At 35.6% G+C, this 25,946-nt stretch overlaps 2 pseudogenes; both read right to left on the reverse strand.

The window, feature by feature from the left end:
- Positions 1-774: 774 nt before the first annotated feature.
- On the reverse strand, positions 775-15,683 carry LOC107006429 (annotated as a pseudogene).
- A 4,415-nt stretch (positions 15,684-20,098) lies between these two features.
- LOC107006430 overlaps positions 20,099-25,946 on the reverse strand; it is a 17,397-nt pseudogene continuing 11,549 nt past the window's right edge.

The raw sequence follows: 25,946 nt of genomic DNA on the forward strand, positions 1-25,946 counted from the left end.
TTTGAAAATGGATATTAGCAAATGGAGTGGAACTTTTTGAGAAATATGATGATAAAGATGGAATTTTCATCGGATTCGATTACAAAGATGATACAAATGATTTGCATCTCATGTTGGTAACCATTTTTGTGATATCATACATTACGAGGCCATCGACAGGCGGATCCTCTGTGACCACATCTTTTCATCGTTGTAGCAGTGGGTTTTTCGGCTTTGGTAAGTACTCATGCTCTCGAAGGAACTTTACATGGAGTGAAAGTCACTCCCATAGCTCCACCTATTATTTCTATTTAGCAGATGAGGCCGTATAATTTTTTTAAAGATATGGAGTTGAAGTCTAATATTATCAAAAAATGTTTACTCCTATATAAAACTTTTTATATGAATTCTTCTTTAAATATATAAAAGACTATAAAATAAAATAAAAAACAAATTAAAATGAACGAACCACAAAAATTTTCATAAACACCCTTAAAGTGCTCAAACCAACATGTTGACCTACTACCTGTTTGCATACTTGAAGCTCCCTTTTATAGTTTAGTAAAATATATTAGAAAAAATATATACAATTTATGAGACCATAAAAACTATTAAATAATAATAAAATTTTTTATAAAACACCCTTTTTATAGAAATTACACTCACATCATGATTGTTACATGTAGGTACTAGAAGGAAAATACAATTTCAAACACTAACGATAAAAAACATAGAACAAATTTATTGCTGGTGCATATTATTATAGAACTCCATAGCATATTTGATATCACAGTTCTAGCCCCTGTAACATTCATATGAGATTGGAAATGCATTTTTGAAGTTACAAGCTTTCTGTAAAAAAAACACATATGTAGTGAAATGTCAGTAGCTATATATACAGTTCTCAAACCAATAAAAAAAATAAATGTATTTATTGTTTGCGAAGTGGGTACCGGCAGAAAGCGTTTCTTGTAGTACTCAACCATTTTCTCTTGTTCCAAGACTTTTGTTTGCTTGTATCGGTCAAGATTGTTCATTTCCAATAAGATGATTAATTCAGCACAATTAAAATAGAACAATTATGTAGGAAGCATCCCACTTTAACGCTGCAGATTTAGGATAATATTGCACACCAAAGGTGTGTAATGTATGAAGAGACCCTAACACAAATATCAGTGGTTGATTCCACGGCTTGAACTTATATATCTAACACGTTATGTTGATCAGACTCTTAAAAAATATACATGGGTGCATCAGAAGAGAAGAGTCTGCGCAAAACTTACAAGTAACACAAAGACAACTTTATTGTTTTTTCAAGGCTTACCTTCATTATAAAGCACATAAATTATACATGAAAAATGAACCAACCAACTAGCCTTGAAATTTACGCTATCACCAAAGGAAAGAAATGCAATTTTAACAAGCCTTAGTCTCTATTTTTCCAACGGAAAGTCAATGACCCTTTTCTATTGTGATGAACATTCTAGTATATAACAGCTAATACAACTAAATTAATCTTAAGAATAATAAAATTTCTAATATAATATAAATATATTGTTCATACTTTACACTCCAAATGGAATATAAGTCATACCTCAATCCACTTGGCTAGCTTAGGCCTCCTGGTTGTGATGTCACAGTTAAACCCCTATGGCATAAAAACATGGAACCTTTCGATAAATGGAGCATATGTTATGGCAACCTAGCACAACCGAGTTCTTATATCAGCAAAAACTTCTGCGAAGTTTGAAATTCTTGGAAAAAAGTACAACCACACTACTTTGTACTACTTGTTGAGTATGTTTTTGGAAAATGCTACCATCTCACATGGAACATTATCGGAGAAAAAAAAGAAAATGAAAGATAGGAATGACCTGACTGAATTGACCAAGGAAGAAAGGCCCATCGTCAAATTTGTGGAGAGCTTTTTCTAGGTAATCAAATTGTGCACCTGGTATATGTGTGAATATCGTTAACTTACATAAGAAACATTTAACAAACAAAACATAATGATTTTCAATTTTTTTTTATCAATTCTCACCAGCCAGTGTCCATGCATCTTTTGCGAACGATCTATATACTTTCGGGATGAATGTAGTGTCACTATAAGGTATCAATTCTTCAGCAAATTTTCGCTTTTCCTGGTCCTACATAAGTTGTCCAATATTTTTTTTAAAATCAATTTATGTCTTAAGATTTTCCTACACAAAAAGGATCATATTGAAATTTCACATCTTACATCTGACAAGAATGATGGTCCTTTAAAGTTACAATCAACATATTTAACCAGAACCAAACTCTCTCCCGTCACTTTGTTGTTGTGCTCTAGGGAAGGCACTTGTGAAGAGTAGAAAATATATATAACCATTCACGTAAAATGAGATGCATGCTCTCCTAAAGAATTAAACATTCACTTTCATCAATCATATGAAAGATGAGGCTTGAAAATTTATGCACTAGCTTAGTCAAAAATCATTGAATACAAAGAGAAAGAGAAATCCCTTTCCCAAAAATTCATGGACATTTTCTTCAGGAGTTTTCATACAATTTACAACAAGGCCAAATTCCTCTGTCAAAGTATTATCTCAAGATTTCAAATACAAGTGAATTGGGTTATTAAAAATGAAAGTTGGTATTGTCGAAAATTACCTTATTTTTGGGGTAAACTTTTTCCTTGTACCAATCAGGCCTATTCTTAAGATCAATTGGAACTAACTTGATTATGTCTTGCAAACCCTGCAATTCAAAATATTAGAAACTTTATCTAGACAGGAATAAGAACAAAGGGTCTGAATAATTTCAACAATAATAGAAATTACTTCCAAAAATGAAAATAAGTAACGACATAAATAAAATTAACAATTCTAATTAGTAGCACTTCCTTTCTGATGAGGATAGAACTTTTGAGCTATGGGCTAATCCAAACCGAATATTTTTGACATAGAATGTGAATATGTAAATTATAAATCATCAAAATTTTAACGAATATTAAAATCCAAGAGAATACCCATGGCTTTTCGTAGATAAGAGTTTTATATAATAAGTTTAAGTCTTATGTCTATTCGCGAGAATTTCTTCTCTCCGGTTGAGCAGCAAGCAACCACTTGTAAAGGGTTCCAACCCTATCTGAATTCTAAGAAGTTTTTGCTTTTCATCAATCGTTGCGCTCTAGTCTATTCTCAACCTAGTAAAGGGGATTCTTCTTGTTGCATGTAGTTTACTTGTAAATACGAAAACAAAATTGAGAAATACTCCCTCTTTTTTTTTACGTGGCAGCATTTCACTGGACATGAAATTTGAAAAAGTAATGAACCTATATCAAAAGTATCTTTCGACATTTTATCTTATAAATGTCATGACATTTTTATGGCTTTAAAGATATGCAATTATGAGTAAAAGGGTAAATTCAAGTTTAAAGAGTCTCCAAATATAGAAAGTTGTCCTTGTCTTAAGAACATTCTACTAAGAGAAAAGCTCGATAAATTAGAATGGAGGAAGTGGTATAAAGGTAAACCTTAACATTCCTGGTAATCCACACACGTTGAGAATAGGGGCATTGATAATTGATATACAACCTTCAGACAACAAAATAAACTCAGATAACAATCTTCAGTCGGAGAAATAAAACCGTACTGATGAGAAAGATTACAATATTCAAAAGGAATACAAACACCATATTTTTTTAAGGCAGACAAGAAAGAAATAAGAGATAATATTTAATGAAACCTGGTAGTTCCATCAAAGAGTGATGGGGGTTGGGAAGTAGAATCCAGAGATATTGGTAGAAGGTCTTGTACACTCCTGTCCGAATAAAAGAATAACCCCATGAACATCCACATCAAAAGCAAACTAGTATATTCAATTTTCATACGACATACATATACAACCATTAATCCTACATTTTTTGAACAAATGGAATTGTATAACCACACACACACACAAACCCCAAACCCCACCTCCCGTTTTATCATCTTTTTTCTTTTTTTTAATGGCCAATCGACTAGTTCCCTGAGATAACTCCGACCACCACCACCAACAACCACTACCAGGTAACACTTCATCTTCTTCATTACATAAAAAAGTTACTCAACTCAAATATCCTATGGATAAAGAGATTAACTGTGTATCTAACTTAACTCCTCATAAGACCATTCATTAGTAGATCACTCAAAACTAAAGCAGGACATCAAAAACATGGACAATTTCATATGGCATCCAATATAAGGAATTTTACACTATTATGACGATTCATCAAGATCCATTTCCTCTCCCTTTTATGCTAACTTGCAGGGGTCATACCCCCACAAAGGGAATTTTATAAGGCAACCACTATCTATTGTTATACTTATATTGTATTTTGCTATTTTATTTTTCATGAAATCTTGCTTTAGATACTTTTCTTTTGAATCTGGAGTCTATATGAAAGAACCCTCGCTACCCTTCCCATTATTTCAAGCAACAAATGGACCTCGAACATAACTCAATCCCTTAATCATTACTTCTGTAAATGATTAATGTGAATTACTAGCTATTTTGAACAAATTAAATACATTTGATTAAAAATTAACAAAAACTTAAGCAAATGAAGACTTATGGGGGAGCCATTGATAATTGTTTTTTCTTGAACGGAAGGGGACTTAGAAGATTCTTGATATATGAAGCGATGAAAACAAGAATTTTGGGAGCTTTTATAGATAGGAGTAAAGGTTGTGTGAGCAGTATATTGACAAAGTGAAGGGCTCGTTTGCTATTAAATACTATTAAATGTCTAATACATTTTCTAAATCATTAAATATAATATATTCAAAGGGCATTATAGTAATTAAAACTATTATTCATTATTTCTAAACGTGTGTGTCGAATCAGTAGTAGAAAACTATTGTTCGACAAATGGAGTATTTCATAATTTTAATTTTTATACCAATATGATATAAAAAAATTCATCCTAAAATTTGTATCAAAATTAATTATTTGTTATAATTCTTACCAAATAATAAACTCAATCAATTTTTCTGTTAGTTTGAAAGATGGCCAAGTTTTGCATACTTCCTGTAGGTTTTTTTTATTGGTAATTATACAAATTTTTTGTAAAGTATATTGTTATAGATAAATTAAATTATTATATTTAGCAATTTTTTTTAAAAAAGACTATAAATGCAAGTGATCAGTATTTAAAGGACAAAAAATAAATCTACTTTACTAAATACACAAGAATTATGGCTATCAAATCACAAAATTACGAGAAAATGAAGGAAATTTTTAATGTATGTGTAAGGGTGTATGTAAGAAGTTTCTTGGGCTTGGTTGAATATTATAGGAGTTTTATTGAAGGATTCTCATCTATCTCTTCTCCTTTGACCAAGCTAACTCAGAAGATGGTCAAATTTCAATGGTTTGAAGATTGTGAGAAAAGTTTTCAAGATTTGAAAAAGAGACTGACTACCACTTCGGTTTTAACCTTACCAGAGGGTAGCCTTTGTGGTACATTGCAATGGATCAAGAGTTCGCTTAGGTTGTGTATAGATGCAGAATGGCAAGGTCATAACTTATGCCTCTAGATAGTTCAAGGTTCATGAGAAGAATTATACAACTCATAACTTAGAATTCGTTGCAGTAGTTATTGCTTTAAAGTTGTGGTGTCACTATTTTTATGGTATTCATGTTGATATATTCACTCACAAGAGCCTCCAATATGTGTTCACCTATAAAGATCTCAACCTACGACAGAGAAGGTCGTTGGAATTACTCAAGGATTATGACATGAGTATTCTTTACCACCCAGGTAAGGCTAATGTGATTGCTGATGCTTGAAGCAGGTTTTTCGTGGGAAGGACTTTCCATGTGGAAAAACATAAAAGGGAGTAAGCTAAAGATGTGCATGGGATTGAACATTTGGGAGTCCAACTTATGGATTCCACAAAAGGAGGCATAATGTTAACAATGGGGCTTAGTCGTCCTTAGTGTAAGAGGTGAAAGAGAAGCAAGATCAAGACCCTATTTTGCTTGATTTGAAGGCAAGTGTCCGTAACCAAAGAGTATTGACTTTTCAACAAGGGGGAGATGGTATGCTGAAGTACCAAGGCAGATTATGTGTACCTAAGGTTGATGGAATTTAAGATAGGATATTACAGGAGGCTCGTAGCTCTAGAAATTCCATTCATCCAGGTTCCACCAAGACGTACCGCGACTTGAGAGAGGTATATTGGTGGAAAGGCATGATGAATAATATTTCTAAGTTTGTTGCCAAGTGCTCAAATTGCCAACAAGTGAAAGTAGAACACCAAAGGCCTGGAGGTTTAGATCAGAATATAGAACTTACGGAATGGAAGTGCGAGATGATTAATATGGACTTTATCATAGGCTTGCAAAGATATCGAAGGACACATGATTCTATTTGGGTGATTGTCGACTATTTAAAATAGTCATCCCATTTCTTGCCGGTAAAGACTACCTATTCTGCCGAGGATTATGCTAAGTTGTACACTCAAGAAGTGGTGAGACTTGATGGAGTTTCGGTCTCCATTATTTCATATAGAGGTGCACAATTTACTACACAACTATGGAAAGCCTTCTAGAGAGGTTTGTTAAAGGTTACCCAGACCTTAGAAGATATGTTAAGCGCTTTTGTGATCAACTTTAAGGTAAATTGGTTGATCACATAAATCTCATTGAGTTCGCTTACAACAATAGTTATCATTCGAGCATCTAAATGGCTCCATATGAAGCTCTTTATAGGAGAAGGTGCAGATCTCCTATTGGGTGGTTCGAAGTTGGTAGAGAAGGGTTGATAGGACCAAATATAATTCACCAAACTATGGATAAGGTTAAAGTGATTCTATAAAGGTTGAAGACAGGAAAAAGTCGCGGAAAGTTCTACACAGACATTAGGAGAGACCATTAGAGTTTGAGGTAGACGATTGGGTGTATCTTAAGGTTTCACCCAAAAAAGAAGTTATGATGTTTTTTAAGAAGGGGAAACTTAGTCCCTGGTATATTGGACCTTATAGAATCTCCAAGAGAGTGGGCAATGTAACTTACGACTTGGAGCCGCCCAACGAGCTAGAAGCGGTTCATCCAGTATTCCATATTTCTATGTTGAAGAAGTGTTTGGATGGTCCTTCATTGATAGTACCCACAGAGAATGTTGAGATTCAGTATAACCTAAGCAATGAAGAGGTTTCTGTTTAGATTTTTGATTGTCAAGTTCGCAAGTTGAGGACAAAGGAAGTTGATTCGGTCAAGTTCCTTTGGAGGAACCAATTCATTGAAGAGGTGATTTGGGAAGCTGAGGAAGATATGAAAAAGACATATTTATATCTCTTTGAATCCGGAGAGAATGTAGATCAAGGTCAAATTCTCTCCTTAGTACTTTATAAGGCTATGTATAAGCATGTTATTACTTGCTTTTGTTTGTTGAGTGTCGAAATGATGTTACTACCCTTAGCTTAGTGAAACAATTCTTACTCGGGGACAAATGTTACCAAAGGGGAGATATTGTAACATCTCGTAATTTGAATTAACTAAGGTTAAGCTAAAAAAACAAGAATAATCAATTTTGAGAATAAGTAAGGAAATCTGGAAAATTTCCAGCTTTCAAAATGTAGTTTTAGCAATTTTCAAAGGTCCATAACATCTAGCTCAGGAGGAGTTTGGATGAGTTATTTATTTATATGGAAAGCGCTTAGGAATATCTTTCCAAGGACACCAAGTCTGTGAAATTCCGAGATCGTATGAGGGGGATATGACATTCAGAAGTTGGGTTGTTGGACTGAGCAAAGTCCAATCCGAATTTTAGCAACGGCAAAGTTGTCTTTCCACCCTAATATTTCCTAATTCGTTTTAAGGTTATATTAGGGGTAAAAACAAGTGCCAAATTAGTTTTATAAAATTTAGAACGCTTAGGGCTTGGGAGAAAAAGAAAAAAGAATTGGAAGACCAAGAATCGTCCAAGATCGTTGCGTGGATTTTGTCGGGGGTGATCCCTATCAAGGTATGTGAGATCATTCGTTGTTGGTTTATTTTACACACACTCCAACCTGACTCAATTTAACAATTAGAGTTATTTGAACGAAAATCTTAAAGTTCTTTATGAAAAGTTGTGAAGTTCTTGTTGAATGAATTGTAGTTGATCTCTAGTAGTTTTGATTCATGTTTTCGAACTGTTTCCGAGTCAATCTATTGGGTAATGAGATATTTAGGGATCCTAAGTGTTTGGGATGGGATCCATAGATATTTAGGAGGTTTAGAGATGAAAAATGGAGAAAAAAAGTCAAAGGTCCTGTCAGATAACTCTTAGGGCGTTGGTATCACGCTCCGAGCTACCCCCGAGACACGTACATGAAACCTAGGACCACAAGTAATCCTAAGCTAACCTTACTGGAGATCATACTAAAGATATTAAACTGATGCAGAAGATAAATCATAATTAAATCTGAAAAGATGGGGAATACGCATATTTTATAACTGAGATATTTGAAAACAATGAGTTTAATACAAAGGAAATATTAACTCAATACTAAGTAGAATCTAACTATGTCTGAAATAAGTCTCTATACTAGACTAGAAATACTGGGACAAACCCCAGCTAAATCTAGCAAAAACTGAAAATAAATGACTAAAGGAAAACTAAAATGAACTCATCACTATTGTCCTCGGAGAATGAGGACTCACCACTTAATCTGCTGAACTGGAGATCGGAAAATCAATCTATGCGTGATCTGGATGCTGAGAACCCTATATCACGAGAAGATGTAGCGCACGTATGTGTCAGTATTTGAAAGGTACTGAGCATGTAGGAAAGAGTAAAATTGAAATAAAAAATAACTGAACAAGCATAAAAGCAAGTATGATAATCTGACATGATAAACTGAATTCTGAGCTAACTTGATGCAATGACCAATAACCGATAATAAAACCACATGAGGTAAATGTGGAGTCCGATGTATCTGCCCCATCGAGAGGACTCCATATACCCTGCCAAAGGTATAAAGGCATGATGGCGTGATCACTAAAATGATTGTCCACAGAGGGGACTTACAACCTACTTGGCTAGTAGTTCTGGGACTATTTGGGTACGCTAAACCCTAGTCCAACTCGGTATTATGATACTCCCATGGATTCTGTAAATTTACTTATTATGTCTGAGTTTCTGTAAATACTGGATAACTCAAAACTGAAAATGCAAACTGAGAATATAATAATTAATTTGGTAATTATGCATTTATACTGAGACATGTATATCTGAAGTGTCTGAAATATCTGACCTAACATGTGTAATTCAAGAACTAAAGAAATACAAAGTTAGGGTTCTGAAATTCATTGGATAATCTGAATAATAACATGATAATCTGATTTGGAACATTTATTTAATAAATTCATGAAGTTCTTAAAAAGTTCTAAAAACCCTAGGTTTAATCATGATAAGAGAATCAAGAACCTGACTGAAAACTAGGGACCCAATGGGTGAAAGGAACCCAAAAGTTAAATCCTACATACCTGGTGATGAAATACATTGAAAAATACTTTAGGTTTCGGGGCTGGAAGCACTGGAACTTGTGGCGTTCTTCAACTAGGGTTCTTGAGATTTTTCTCCACTATCGCTTCTAAATTTCTATGTTTTGATTTAATGAATTGACTTAGATATGTTTTTAAATATGTTTCTAGGCTTAAACTGACTAAAATATGATGATTTAGGGTCAAAACAACGTAACTTAGGGTTTAACGAAGAGGGAAAGGTCCAAAAGACCCCTGGGAAAGTTGTTGTTGGACCAAACGACGGCCAGGACTAACAGTCCGTTGTTTGGCCGACGCCCCGTTGTTGGGTCCGTCGACTGGGCCTGTTCGACATGCCTTTACTAAAATTGGGATAACTTTTTACTCGGAGGCCTGAGTTTAGCAAGGTTGGTGGTTATGGAAAGATAATTCAATTATCTATCTATGAGTAGGTCATGGGATACCTAACTCATTTTGTTCAAAGAGTTATGACAATTTGAAGTTGACCCAATGTATTTTCCCTTAACGGCTGCAAATTTTCCACTTACGGTCATAACTACGGACTGTGTTGGTCATCCGTAGCTCTTCTCAAAGAGTGGGTGAATGAGGGTCTCGATCGACGGTCACGGACAATGGACCTTCATCTGACCTAGAGGCTGTTGGTCCGTCCGTCGATCAAGACTTAGCTTATTTTTCCCGGCTGAATTTTTTGGGAGTTTCTGATCCCATCGACGGTTGTGCAAGACGGACCGTCGATGCCACCATTTGTTGCACCTGTAAATTTCTCTGAAAAATTAATTTTTGGTCTATTTTGTCTACGTGGTGTTACATTATCTCTCCCTTGGGAACATTCATCCTCGAGTGAAGACTAAACTAGCTGAAATAGAGGGAGAGATCTGCAAACCCCACTACTAAACACTGAGAACTGAGTTTTTGACTGAATTGAGTTCCGAGTCCACGCAAATACGCTGAAAATGCAAGTACAAACTGAGGGAACATGATTCTAAGACTGAATTTATGCATGAATGACTGCAAAATTGAAGAAGAACTATTACCTAAAGCTGGAGTGGAATCGGAAGGAAAGAAGTGAGGATACTTGGCTTTCATGACTGCTTCTACTTCCCAAGTAGCTCCCTCTACGAATTGACTTCTCCACAAAACCTTGATTGTAGAGACTTCTTTGTTTCTTAACCGTCTGACCTGACGGTCATGAATCTCAACTAGTACATCCTAATAAAAAAGACAATCTTTCACCACAACACTCTCCAATGGCACTATATAGGCTGGACCACCCACAAACTTCTTCAAGAGTGAGATGTGGAAGACCGGATGCACTGCTGCTAATTTTGCTGGCAACTCTAACTCAAAAGCCACCTTGCCAACCCTTTTCAAGATCTTGTAAGGGCCTACATATCTAGGACTGAGCTTCTCTTTCTTTCCAAATCTCATCACCCCTCTCATAGGTGAGACTTTAAGAAAAACCCAATCATCAACTTGGAACTCTAGTTCTCTTCTCCTTACATCTGCATAAGATTTCTAACGACTTTGGGTTGTCTTAAGTCTATCTCTAATGAGTTTCACTTTCTCCATAACATAAAGGACTGAATCTGTCCGTATCAAAGTTGTTTTAGCTAATTCAAACCAATCAACATGAGATCTACATCTACGCCCATATAAAGCCTCATAAGGGGCCATCTGAATGCTGGATGGTAGCTATTATTGTAGGCAAACTCAATAAAAGAAAGGTGATCATCCCAACTACCTTTGAAATAGATCACACAAGCTCTCAACATATCTTCTAAGGTCTGAATGGTACGCTCTATCTGCCCACCCGTCTGTGGATGAAATGTTGTAATAAGGTTAACTTGAGTACCAAGATCTTTCTAAAATGAATTCCAGAAATGAGAGGTAAACTGAGGACCTCTATCTGAGATGATTGACAAAGTAATCTCATGCAACCTCACAATTTAATTGATGTAAAGCTTGTCATAGTCCTCTGTCGAATCTGTAGTCTTGACCGCTAAAAAGCGAGAAGACTTATTCATCCTATCAATTGTCACCCAAATGGAGTCATGTTGTCTGCGAGTATGCGGTAAACCTGTGATGAAATCCATATTGATCACTTCCCACTTCTAAGTAGAAATGTCGATCTCTTGCGTCATACCTCCTGGTTTATGATGTTCTACCTTGACTTGCTGGCAATTGAGGCACTTATTGACAAAGTCTGCCATATTCCTCTTCATCCCATTCCACCAGTAGACTTCCCGCAGATCGCGGTACATCTTAGTGTCATCTGGATGAATAGAATACCTAGAGTTATGGGCATTTGCAAGAATATGCTTTCTCAACTCGCTCACATTAGGAACACACAATCTACCCTGGTGGCAAAGTACACCATGTCCCCCTTGGGAGAAAACCTCCACTGTCTGATTATGGACTGCACCCTTAAGTTCAAGAAAGATTGGATCACTGTCTTGTTTTTCCTTAACCTCCCACTACCAAAGACGATTCTTCCCCATTCTTAACTGTTACACCGCTGTCTTATATGATCATAAGGCGAACCTCAAGTGAGAAAGACTGTGAACATCCTTCACTAGCTCCTTCCTTTCTTCCTCAACATGGGGTACACTACCCATTAATAATCTACTAAGAGAATCTGCTACTACATTCGCCTTACTAGGATGGTAATGCACACTCATTTCATAATCCTTAAGGAACTCAAGCCATCTCCTCTGGCGAGATTCAACTCCTTCTTGGTGAACACATACTGAAGGATTTTATGGTCAGTGAACACATCTATATGAACAACATACTAGTAGTAACTCCAGATCTTGAGTGCAAACACCACTGCTGCAAGCTCGAGGTTATGAATTGGATAGTTCTTCTTATGCACCCTAAGTTGTCTAGAAGCATAAGCTATAACCTTATCTGGTTGCATCAACACACAACCTAGGCCAACTCCTGATGCATAACAATAGATCACATAACCATCTGAACCCTCTGGTAGAGTCAACATAGGAGCTTTAGTCAATCTAGTTTTCAATTCTGCAAAGTTTTTCTCACAATCATCTGACTATTTGAACTTGACAATCTTCTGAGTCAACCTAATCAATGGTGAGGCTATGGATGAAAATCCTTCCACGAACCTTCTGTAATAACCCATTAGAACTATCAAACTTTTTATATGGTCCACTGTTTCACTATTTTTATCTTCTGAGAATCCTCTCAGATCCCTTCGCTAGATACAATGTGTCCAAGAAAAGCAACGGATTGCAACTAGAACTTACATTTACTAAACTTAGCGCATAAAAGGCAATCTTTGTGAGTATGTAGAACAAGTCTCAAATGACTTGCATGTACTTTCTCACTCCTAGAGTAAATGAGGATATCATCAATAAAGACGATAACAAACAAGTCCAGAACTGTTTGAACACTCTGTTCATCAAATCCATGAAAGCTGTAAGAGAATTAGTTAGTCCAAATGACATAAATACAAATTCATAATGACCATACCGAGTTCTGAAAGTTGTTTTCAGAATGTCAGTATCTCTGACTCTAAGATGATGATAAAACGATCTAAGGTCTATCTTTGAGAAATGGATAGCACCCTGAAGTTCGTCAAACAAGTCACCAATCCTGGAGATGGGATACTTATTCTTTATTGTGACCTTTTTCAACTATCGATAGTCAATGCACATTCTGAGAGAACCATCCTTCTTCTTTATGAACAACACTGTGCACTCCATGGTGAAATACTAGGTCTAATGAAGCCCTTATCTAGAAGGTCTTTCTATTGCTATTTCAATTCCTTAAGCTCTGATGGACTCATTCTGTAAGGAGGAATAGAAATAGGTTGGGTATCTGGAAAGAGATCAATTCCAAAGTCGATTTCCCTTTCGTGAGAGACTCTGGGAAGATCTTCTGGAAACACTTCTGCAAACTCACAAACTACTGGAACAGACTCAAGAGTCGGGGTTTTAGATCTATAATCCTTAACCCAAACTAGATGAGAAATAAATCGACCCATAGGCGCTAAGCTACTACCCTTCCATTCTAAGATTGGTTCGTTCGGAAACTGAAAACGAACAATCCTAGTTCTGCAATCGACTGAGGCATAACATGAATATAACCAATCCATGTCTAGAATGAAATAGAAGTCTAAAATTTATAACTCTACTCGATCTAATGAGGTGAATTTATGAGAGACTGTGACAGGGCAATTTCTGTATACCCGTCTAGCTATAACTGGGTCACCGACTAGAGTAGAGACTAAGAAAGGTTCTTAGAGATTTTATGAATTAACACAGAATTGGACTGCTATGTAAAGAGTTAAAAAAGAAAGAGTAGCCCCTGGATCTAACAATGCATAAACATCAAGGTCAAACTCGTAACGTACTAGTGACTACATCAGGAGAACCTTCCTGATCCTGGCGAGCCTGAAGAGCATACAACCTGTTCTGGCGCTGGCTGCCACATGTAACTGATGAGTTATCCTGCTGAGTTGGGCGACTTGATGGTGCTACGGAATTTGTAGACTGAGCTCTACCATTACCACCTCCTTGACTCTATCTAGAAGGACAGTCTTTCAACCGTTGACCAGACTGACCACATCCAAAACACTCTTCCTTTTTTGCAAGGCACTCTCGTGGATGGTTCTTACCACACTTAGGGAAAGTGGGGTAAGTCTTGGTGCCTGAAACACTTCCCTGAGACTTAGAGCCTGGTGCTCTACCCTTCTAGTCATACTTTTTCTTGAAGGATGGAACACTAGCTGATGAAGGGGCTGAAGCTGAAAACTTTTGCTGAATATGCAAGGGATTTCCACCACCTGATTTCTGCTGAGAATATTCATACTTCCCAGTCCTGGACTTCTTATTTTCCTTAGCATGCTCCCTAAGCTTATTACCCTTAACCTGCTAAGCATGAGTCATAAGCCTAGAGATGTTCGTATCTCCAAGTAACATAGCATTTTTGCACTCAATTTTCACCAAATCTGACACTCCATACAAGAACATATTCATCTGAGCCCTGGAGTCAGCAACCATGTGAGGAGAATACCTGGAGAGTTGGTTAAACTCTAGCCCATACTCTTGGACTTTCATGTTACCCTGCCTCAAGTTCATGAATTCATGAGCCTTTAACTCTCTCAACTCTATTGGGAAAAACTGCCGAGAAAAGCCTCACTAAAGCAATCCCAAGTGATAGGAGTTGCATTTTCACCCATATTCTCCTTCCATTGAGTGTACCAAATATGAGTGGTATGATGTCAACTCAACCCGATCACTCCCAGTGACTTGCATTACCTCAAAGATCTTCTTGATCTCATCCAAAAAATTTTGAGAATCGTCATTAGCTTTCGATCCTAAGAACTCCTGCGGATTCATCCTAACAAAGTCACGAATTCTTGATGCTACTGATCCACCATTTTCATTCACATGAGCATGAACTTGTTCTGGTTGGTCATACTCTGAGCCAACATCTGTATGGCATTCTTGAACTAGGCATTGGAGACTTCTTGATTTGGTACTGGAAGAGCTGCGTTTGCGTTCCTGGAATTCGCATTCCTAGCGTTAGCTCTACGAGGAGGCGTGATCTAAAATATAGAACGTCAAGTTAGAATGGAAGAAGATCACACCTTATGCATGATAAGAGTAACAACAAAGTGAAATTTTCCTAAAACACTTCATAGCCTCCCTGTCATTAGATGTGGTGCACTTCACACCTATGAAAATGACTCTACTTAGTGCGGCTTTTCAAACATCTTAGGACTCTTGAACCTAGTGCTCTGATACCAAGTTTTTTCATGCCCCGATCTACCCCCGAGAAGCGGACACGGAATCTAGGACCACAAGTGATCCCAAGCTAACCCTGCTGGCATGATCATGAGCATACTAAAGACAACAAACTGTTGTGGAAGCTAAATAATAATTTATTATGAAAAGATGGGGAATACCCATATGCTAAAACTGATATAGCATGAAGACTGGTGAGTTTAATACAATGAAGTTACTAACTCAACACTAAGCTGAAACTGACTATGTCTGAAATAAGACTCTGACTAACTAGAAATACTGGGACAAGCCCCAGCTAAATCTAGCAAATACTGAAACTAAAAGACTAAATACTGAAAATAAATTCATGACTATTGTCCTCGGAGAATGAAGACTTACCACTGAATCTGCTGCATGAAGATCGGAAATTGATCTATGCATGATCTAGATGCTGAGAACCTGAACCTACATCACGAGATCATGTAGCGCATGTATGCGTCAGTACTTGAAAGGTACTGAGCATGTAGGATAGAATAAAGCTGAAATAAAACACAACTGAACAAGCACAAAAGCAAGTACAATAATCTGAACATAAGATGCTAATTTCTGAGCTAACTGGATGCAATGACCAATTTATAACATGCTGAAACTAAATACTGAATATACTGATAAATGGTCAAGTCATTGAATCTGACTGAACTATGGGAGCTACTAATAACCGATAATAAAACACATTATCTAAATGTGGAGTCCTATGTATACGCCCCATCGAGAGGACCCAATATACCCTGCCAAAGGTATAAAGGCATGCTTACATGATCACTAAACTGATTGCCCATAGAGGGAACTTACAACCTACTTGGCTAGTAGTTCTGGGACTAATTGGGTAAGCTGAACCCTAGACCAACTTGGTTTTATGCTACTCATTGATTTATGTAGTAAACTGATTATGTCTGAATTTCTGTAAATACTGGATATCTCAAAACTGAACATGTAAACTGGGAATGTAACATTTAATCTGATAATGATGCATTAAAAATTAAAGCATGTTTAATTGCATAATTGAAATATCTAACCTACCATGTGTAATTCAAGAACTAAAGAAATACAAAGCTAGGGTTCTGAAATTCATGTGATAATCTAAGTAATAACTTTACAATCTGATTTTGACCGTATATTCATTAAATTCATGAAGTTCTATCGAAGTTCTAGAAACCCTAGTCTTAATCATGATAAGAGAATCAAGAATCTGACTGAAAACTAGGGACTCAATGGGTGAAACGAACCCACTAGTGAAATCCCATATACCTGGTGATGAAATTCATGGAGAAACACTTAGAATTTCGAGCTGGAACTGCTGGAAACTTTCTTCGTTCTTGAACTAGGGTTCTTGAGCTTTTTCTCCTTTCTTGCTTCTAATTTTCTAACTTTTAATTTATGATTTTGACATAGGTAAGTTTTAATTATGTTTCAAGGCTTAAACTAACAAAACTTTGATGATTTAGGGTCAAAATGATGTATCTTAAGGTTTAAACGAAGTGGGAAAAGATAAAAAGACCCCTGGATAAGTTTCTGACGGACCAAACGACGACCAGGACTGACGGGCTGTCGTTCCATTGACGGTCCATAGGTTGGGCCTATTCGACAGGCCTTTACTAAAATTGGCATAACATTTTACTCGGAGGTTTGATTTTAGCAAGGTCGGTGGCTATGTAAAGCTAATTCAATTATCTATCTGTGGGTAGGTCATGACACACTTAATTCATTTTGTGCAAAGAGTTATGACCATTTGAAGTTAACCCACCATACGTCACCCTTAATTGTCTGCTAATTCCAACCTACGGACCGTGTTGGTCATCCATGGCTCTTTTCAGAGAGTGGGTGAAAGGGGTATCGATCGATGGTCACGGACTACGGACCGTCAATCAAGACATAGCTAATTTTCCCAGGTTGAGTTTTTGGGAGGCTCTGATCCCATTGACGGTTGTGCAGAACGTACTATGGGTCAGGCTATGGTCCGTTGATGGTCACGTTAATTGCACCTGCAGATTTTTCTGAAAAACTAATTTTTGGTCTGTTTTAGATACGGGGTGTTACGATTAGTTTAAACAAACTTACTTATTTCCTTAAAATAAGAGAGAAGAAAATAATGTGTTTCTTTGTTTCCTTAGAAGATGAAAGTAAATAATAGTGTTCAATGGTTACTAGAGATTACTGGTGGCGTTTATTGGTTGTTGATTACCCTTGATGTTTAATGACTGTCTAAATACACTTAATAATCTTTAGTAGTTGTTGATTAATATTGATCATGGTTGTTATTTTTCTTTTCAACTTTTATTATTTTTCGTTTGTTAATCGGAATAGAGGAGATAACATGCTTAAGAAATTTATTACTTATGGTATTTTATGTGGTAATAAAATTACTTTTATTTTTTGTGTTCTTTTTGTTGGGAAAAGGGAAAAATAGAAAGAGAATTATTTTATTATAGGATAAAAGAGATCTGGGATGAATTAGTACTACTCTAATACGTATGAATATATTTTCTGTAGTATGTTTACCTTCGATAAGTAAGACTATTTTTATTTTCTTCCCAAGTGCACTGAAGCAATGAACTACTTTAGTTTTCTTTTCAATTAGAAACGTTCTTTTATGCATATAGATTAAGATCTGCACTTTCATTTTTATTTGTTTTTTCCCTATATTCATTGTTTTATATAACTATGAGAAGAAGTAAATGAACATATGTTGTCTTCTAACAATAATTGAATATTAGTTTAGTTTCTCGTTGAGATTCAATGCCTTTTAAGGAAAATTTGTATATGATAAAAATATGAAAAATTATTGCTGGAATCATTGCTGAAATTAGAATATGATTCTATGGGGGGAAATCCTGTTTTATCCTTATTTCCCTTTACTGTTATTTTTTGATATTTTTTATAAGTTATTAGATTTATTTCATCAATGTTAGGATATATGGGCATTATGTGATGATCTCAGAATACATATTTAGTACTATTAATATGTATTTTGTTGGAGGAGGAGAAAAAGTGATTTTCTACTCGATGTGAAATGTGATTTTGTCTGCCTTTTAGGGACTAAAATCCTATGATTTTTTTTCTTTGGTTTGAAGAATATAATAACTTCACTAACAAATCAGATTGTGTATCAGTTTGAACGATGTAAAAACATCACCAATTTGTTAAATTCTCTATTTGAATGAATATTCTGAGTTTATGAGTAGAAAATCTTCCTCGGGATTATAAAAGCTAAATGACATGAAAAAGATAAAAATCTTCATGGTTAGCTGGAAACGATGTTATATTTGAGGTTTATAGAGAACAAAACCTTTTTGTTTATTATTTTTTCTGAATGTGACACTGATTGAAAGAATATAAAAGTTCACCATAATTTAAGGTTCATTCGGTTAAGGAATGTACATTTATAAAAACTTCACCGTTAAACTAGAAACAACTTGTATAGTGATTGAATCATTATTGTTACCATTTTAAATTTTCAGTAGTTTGTCTAATTGTGACATGAAGGAAATTGAACACTAGTGACATAAAATTAGTGATTTTTGTACATTCTATGGGTGCTTCTATGGATTAAATCTCCAAAAGAAGGTTTCGTGCTTCTAATATATATTTTTATGGTGCACATTTTGAAAGTATAGGGAAAACATATGAAAAATATTTTCACATACAAGAAAAATAATTTTGAGAACAATGTTTAAATGTATGGGCGGGAGGGAGGAGGGTGGCTTAGAGAATAGCAGAAGAAGAGTATAATTGGGGAACCTTCTGCTAGCCTAAGATCATTAACTAAGATCGAAAAATACAACTAAGGAAGAGGAAGCTAAAAAGGAGAAAGAGTATTTTGGATAAAAGTACTTTGATATAGCAGAAGACTATTTGATTTGGGTTAACTAGGTTGATTACAAATGTACAAGACCACCAATATTTATACTTGTTCATGGATGGTTCTAGAAATTCTTCTAGATACTTCTAAAAAGAAAATTCTAGTGATATTTATCTTCTACCCTAGAATATCTAGATATTTCTTGAAGATAACTATTCTATATTTTACACTAGACTATTCTAGAAACTATACTATAATAATTTATGATATTCCAAAAATAAACTTTATCATTTTTCACACTCTCCCTTAAAGTAATTTTTGGAGACTCCCCACACTTGTTGTGGAAGAACTCAAACGAAGCTTTGAGCTATGTCTTGGTGAAAATCTCGGCAGTTCCTTCCAAACTCATCTTGCTTCATCAAATGATAAAGATTTTCCATTATCGAAGGAGCCATGTGAATTATCTCGTCACTGAGTTCTTAGACTCCCCCTTTCACTTAATTTCTCAACAATTATGTTATCCAAATAAACATTATCAATTTCGTATGAATTCTCTACACCAACATCGGATCCATTGCCATATTCTCTTATGATCTCCTTAATAGATTTTTCAGCAACTTCAGAGCTTTCTAAAATCATATTGTTTGCCTCCACGACTCCATTATCAACTTCTTGATCTATTTGGTAATCAATTTCTCCATTTGTTTCCAATGTTCGATCTAAGCCTGTGACTGACCTTGACATACCTGACGATTGATCATAGACTTCAACTTCCCATACATCTTCATCAATACTTTCTCTATTAAGGTCACCATCGGCATACATAGCTCCAGAAACTATTTGTTCAGAATCTATTTCCTTGATCTCTTCGATAGAAACTACCATATCATCACTTGGAACATCCTCAAAAAATTCTTGCTTAATGTCGACAACATCAATTTCTTAATTCTCCAAGTGATCGGCTATATTATATTCTATATCCCCGGTCCAATCTATTTCAAGATTGATGGAAATCATGATATTTTCCCCACTCTTCTTCTTCTTCAGCAACTTTTTGAGCCATATTACTCTCTTTGGCTCGGCAAAATCTTTTTATGTGTCCTATGTTTCCACATCGATAACATCTAAGAGGCTTCTTGCTATAATAGTAAGAAGACTCTTCATTCTTTTCAAGATTACTAGAGGATCGAGAGTGCGACATATCTCTTGATTTTCCTTTGAAGTTTCTCTTGTTAGCTACAAGAGCATCTCCTTCTTCATCTTTGACAAACACAATAGCCAATTGCTTGGCTAGTAATTCCTGTGACGACAAGAAATTTTCAAATTCTTCCAAGGAATGTTGTTGAGTCCATCCTTGAATGACTTCACAAATGGAATATATTCGGGCTTCAAACCACGATGACTATTTTTCTCATTCGTGCTTCAGAAATAGCCTCTTCCGGATTCAACAAAGATATCTCAGAACATAAGTTCTTGATCTTCAAAAGTACTCGGAGATAGAAAGCTTACCTTGAGTAGTATAAGCCAAGTCATCCTCCAATATCTGCAGCCGAGCTTCATGATTTTTGTTGAAAAAGCAATCGAGGGTCCTCCATATCTCGTGAGATGATTTACACTTAATAATATGATCAAATAAATCGGAGGAGATTGTCCTCTTCAAAATGAACTCCTACTTAGCATTAACCTGCTTCCACTTGTTGTATGCACTGTTATATTCCAGTCCGTCAGCAAGAGGACTTGTGTCATTCCCATTAACAACATCCACAAATCCTCTCCCACAAGGTATGATTCCATACATGTCTTTCATACCTTGTAATTGGACTGATTCAACAACTCCATCCCCAGACCATTAACACGATCTCTAAAATCCATCGACAAACCAATTGAATCTACGCTCCTGATCTTGAATAACTTCAAACATCAAAAAATTGTTGGGTTTTAGCAAGTGTGAATGGGAAAAGAAAAGAGAGAATATGAAAAGTGAGGGAACTACTTTAGAGGGAAAATGAAAAGTCATTTGCAAAGTGCAAATGAAAAGTCATTTCTCCCATATCGGCAAAAGAAAGGGAAATTGTTGTCCTTATAGAAGGAAACACTTCCATTACTTCTTAAAGAGCTAAGAAGAAGATGCCCCCTCGCGCCGTCGCCGTCGTCGCTCGCTCGGTTCGGCTCGGCTTTGGATTTGGATTTGGCAAATGATGTGATTGATTGATAAATTTTTTGGACAAAATTTATTTAATCAATTTTGGTTAAATCAAATAAATCCTGTTAATATTATCTCTTATAAATTTGCAGGTAACGGTAACATTCTGAAAAGTCGTTACTTTTCCAAAAAGTAGTTATTTTCCTAACAGACACAATTTTTCAAAAAGTTGTTATTTTTTCCAAAAGACACAACTTTCTGGATAATATGGGTCTGAACAGATTTCACTAAACAGACATGTTCCTTGCTGAAAATGGCTATAAAAGGAAGTCAATTTTTTATTTTTATATACTGAAATTTTTTTTCATTCTCTGCATTTATTTTTCTCTCAAATAAAAATCAAAGTGTCGATCGACTGAGTCTGTGTGACTTGTTGTTGTTCTTAAGTTCGTTGAAGTTAAAGAAGTTTGAGGTACCGCTATTTCTTTAACAGGTTTAATCTGTTTTATCTTGGGAGAAATTAATCCATAACCTTGGGTACAGTGAGGGGATTAAATTTCTTAAGGACACACAGTAGTTTCTGTGGACTCGGATTAATTCTTGTATTTTATATATTTTCAGATTCATCTTATTTCTGTTTCTGTTTATTAACCTTATAAATACATGTTATTGTAAGAACAACATTCTTAAGAAATTTAACAGTTTATGTATTTGAGGTTTCTGGAGATTAAAACCTTTATGGTTTTCTACTCTGCTTGAATTTTTTAAAATTCATTCGATTAACGATTAAAAGAACATAAAAATTTTATCATTAAATTTGAAACAGTTTGTGTAAAGATTTGTTCTTTACTGTTAGTATTTCAAATACTTAATTTATCTGCCATTTGTGACAGAAAAAAAATGACTAATTCAAGTCAAACAAATGCTGGAACAGTAAGTGCTGCAACAACAACGGTTGCACATAATCGTTCAAATGCTGCCTTAGCACCGGCTGAGAAACCTGCAAAGTTTTCTGGAGTCGACTTTAAGAGATGTTCTTCTATATCACTACGTTGAGTCTGCAGAAGTTCATTAATGAGAATGTTCCTGTTATGTCAGATGAAACTCCGGCTGATGAACGATTCTTGGTAACAGCAATCTCCGGCTGAGGAAACTCAGATTTTTTGTGTAAAAATTATATTTTGAGTGGTCAGCAAGATGATCTGTACAATGTGTACAGCAATGTCAAAACCTCAAAAGAACTCTGGGATGCTTTAGAAAAGAAGTACAAAACAAAAGATGCCGGAATGAAGAAATTCATTGTGGCAAAATTCTGGACTATAAGATGATAGACAGTAAGACTGTTGTCACCCAAGTTCAAGAATTGCAGGTCATAATCCATGATCTCCTTGCTGAAGGTATAAATTTATTTAATGCCTATGTTAGAAATATTAAGTTTTCCCTTAATACTCACATAACCTTTAATGTAGGATTGATTGTGAATGATGCTTTTCAAGTGGCTGCAATTATTGAAAAGTTACCTCCATTGTGGAAGGACTTTAAAAACTACTTGAAACACAAACGCAAGGAGATGACTGTTGAAGATCTCATAGTAAGGTTGAGAATCGAAGAGGATAATAAGGCTGCAGAAAAGAGGTCACGTGGTAATTCAGCAATATCTGGAGTAAATTTTGTTGAAGAAGATCCCACAAAATTAAAGAAAAGAAAGAAAGCATCTGGTCCAAAAAGCAATCCTCCTAAGAAGAAATTCAATGGAAACTGCTTTAATTGTGGTAAACATGGTCATAGGGCTAATGAATGCCGGGGTCCTAAGAAGGACAAGAAAAAGAAGGATCAAGCAAACTTGGCTGAATCCAAAGGAGAAATGGACAATCTCTATGCAATGCTTTCAGAATGTAACTTGGTTGGAAATCCAAGAGAATGGTGGATAGATTCTGGTGCCTCATGCCATGTTTGTGCCAACAAAGAATTATTTTCATCATATACTCCAGCACTTACAGATGAAAAATTGTTTATGGCAAACTCCGCTGTTGCAAAGGTGGAAGGAACTGGCAAAGTCCTATTAAAGATGACATCAGGCAAGGTGGTGACTTTGAATAGGGTCTCATATGTTCCAGAATTGAGAAAGAATTTAGTTTCAATTCCAGTTCTGACCAAGAATGGATTTAAATGTGTATTTGTTTCTGATAAAGTAGTAGTAAGCAAAAATGATATGTATGTAGGAAAAGGCTACCTTAGTGATGGCCTTTTCAAACTCAATGTAATTGCAGTTGATATGAATAAAGATTTTGCTTCTTCTTACTTGCTTGAGTCTAAATGTTTATGGCATGAACGTTTGGGACACGTTAATAAAAAAACCTTGCGAAAACTGATTAACTTAAATATTTTGCCAAAATTTGAGTGCAATAAATCAAAATGTCAAATTTGTGTTGAATCTAAGTATGCTAAGCATTCTTATAAATCTGTTGAAAGGAATTCAAATCCTTTAGAATTGATTCACACTGATATTTGTGACATGAAGTCAACACCATCACGTGGTGGGAAAAAGTATTTCATAACTTTTATTGACGATTGCACTAGATATTGTTATGTCTATTTGCTAAATAGTAAGGATGAAGCAATAGATGCATTTAGGCAATATAAAACTGAAGTTGAAAATCAGTTAGATAAAAAGATCAAAATGATCAGAAGTGATAGAGGTGGAGAATATGAATCTCCATTTGCAGAAATATGTTTAGAAAATGGAATAATCCATCAAACTACTGCTCCCTACACTCCTCAGTCTAATGGAATTGCAGAAAGGAAAAATCGAACTTTAAAAGAAATGATGAATGCATTACTTATAAGTTCAGGTTTACCACAGAACTTGTGGGGGGAAGCTATCCTTACAGCAAATCAGATACTTAACAGAGTGCCTCACTCAAAGACAAATGTAATTCCATATGAGAAATGGAAAGGTAGAAAACCCAATTTGAAATATTTCAAAGTGTGGGGGTGTCTAGCCAAAGTCCAAGTTCCTATACCTAAGAGGGTAAAAATAGGACCTAAGACTGTGGATTGTGTATTCATTGGATATGCCACAAACAGTAAGGCATGTCGATTTTTGGTTCATAAGTCCGAACATCCGGATATTCATGATAATACGGTAATGGAATCAGATAGTGCTGAATTTTTTGAACATATCTATCCGTATAAAACTAGACTTGAGTCATCTAGTGGGGGATCTAAACAACCCAGAGAAGAACCAAAAGAGAATGAACAAAATGAAGAAAGTCCAAGACGCAGTAAACGTCAAAAGACATCTACTTCATTTGGATCAGATTTTGTAACATTTCTTCTTGAAAGTGAGCCTCAAACATTCAAGGAAGCAATGTTGTCTAGCGACTCAACCTCTTGGAAGGAGGCTGTTAATAGTGAAATTGAATCAATCTTAAGCAATCATACTTGGGAGTTGGTTGATCTTCCTCCAGGGAACAAACCCTTGGGTTCAAAATGGATCTTTAAAAGGAAGATGAAAGACGATGGAACTATTGACAAATATAAAGCAAGACTTGTTGTCAAAGGTTTTAGACAAAAAGAAGGTCTTGATTATTTTGACACATACTCGCCAGTGACTAGGATTACATCAATTCGGATGTTAATTGCACTAGCTGCAGTATACGGTCTTGAAATTCATCAAATGGATGTGAAAACAGCCTTCTTAAATGGAGAGCTGGAAGAGGAAATTTACATAGAACAGCCTGAAGGTTTTGTAGTTCCTGGTAAAGAAAAGAAAGTGTGCAAACTTATTAAGTCACTTTATGGGCTAAAACAAGCACCAAAACAATGGCATGCAAAGTTTGATCAAACCATGTTGTCAAATGGATTTAAGATCAATGAATGTGATAAATGTGTTTACATTAAAGATACTCCAAATCAGGAAGTTATTTTATGCCTATATGTAGATGATATGCTTATAATGAGCAAAGACATTGCTAATATAAAAGCTACAAAGCGTATGCTTGCTAGTAAGTTTGATATGAAAGATTTAGGAGTTGCTGATGTGATATTAGGAATTAAAATTCTTAAAACTCCTAACGGTCTAGCATTGTCTCAAACTCATTATATTCAAAAGATACTTGAAAAATTCAAATTTTTGAATTTTAAAAGGGCAAAGACTCCAATTGATGTAAATCTTCATCTTGCAAAGAATAAAGGTGAAAGTCAGTCTCAATTGGACTATGCTAGCGTATTGGGAAGCTTAATGTATGTCATGAATTGTACACGACCAGACATAGCTTGCGCTATCAGTAAACTGAGTTGATACACAAGTAATCCTAATTATAATCATTGGTTGGCAATGAAAAGAGTTTTGGGATACTTAGATGACACTCAAAACTATGCTTTACATTACAACAGATATCCAGCTGTTCTTGAAGGATAAAGTGATGCAAATTGGATTACTGGGTCAACTGAAACAAAATCCACAAGTTGATACGTTTTTACTATTGGTGGAGGAGCAATATCTTGGAAATCATCCAAACAAACATGTATAGCTCGCACTACAATGGAGTCTGAATTCATTGCTTTAGACAAGGCAGGTGAAGAAGCTGAATGGCTCCGGAATTTCTTAGAAGATATTCCATTTTGGCCCAAACCAATGGCCCTATATATGCATACATTGTGATAGTCAAGCTGCAATAGGAAGGGCTGGAAGCATTTT

The sequence above is a fragment of the Solanum pennellii genome, chromosome 12 (genome assembly GCF_001406875.1).
Source record: "Solanum pennellii chromosome 12, SPENNV200".
Taxonomy (NCBI): domain Eukaryota; kingdom Viridiplantae; phylum Streptophyta; class Magnoliopsida; order Solanales; family Solanaceae; genus Solanum; species Solanum pennellii.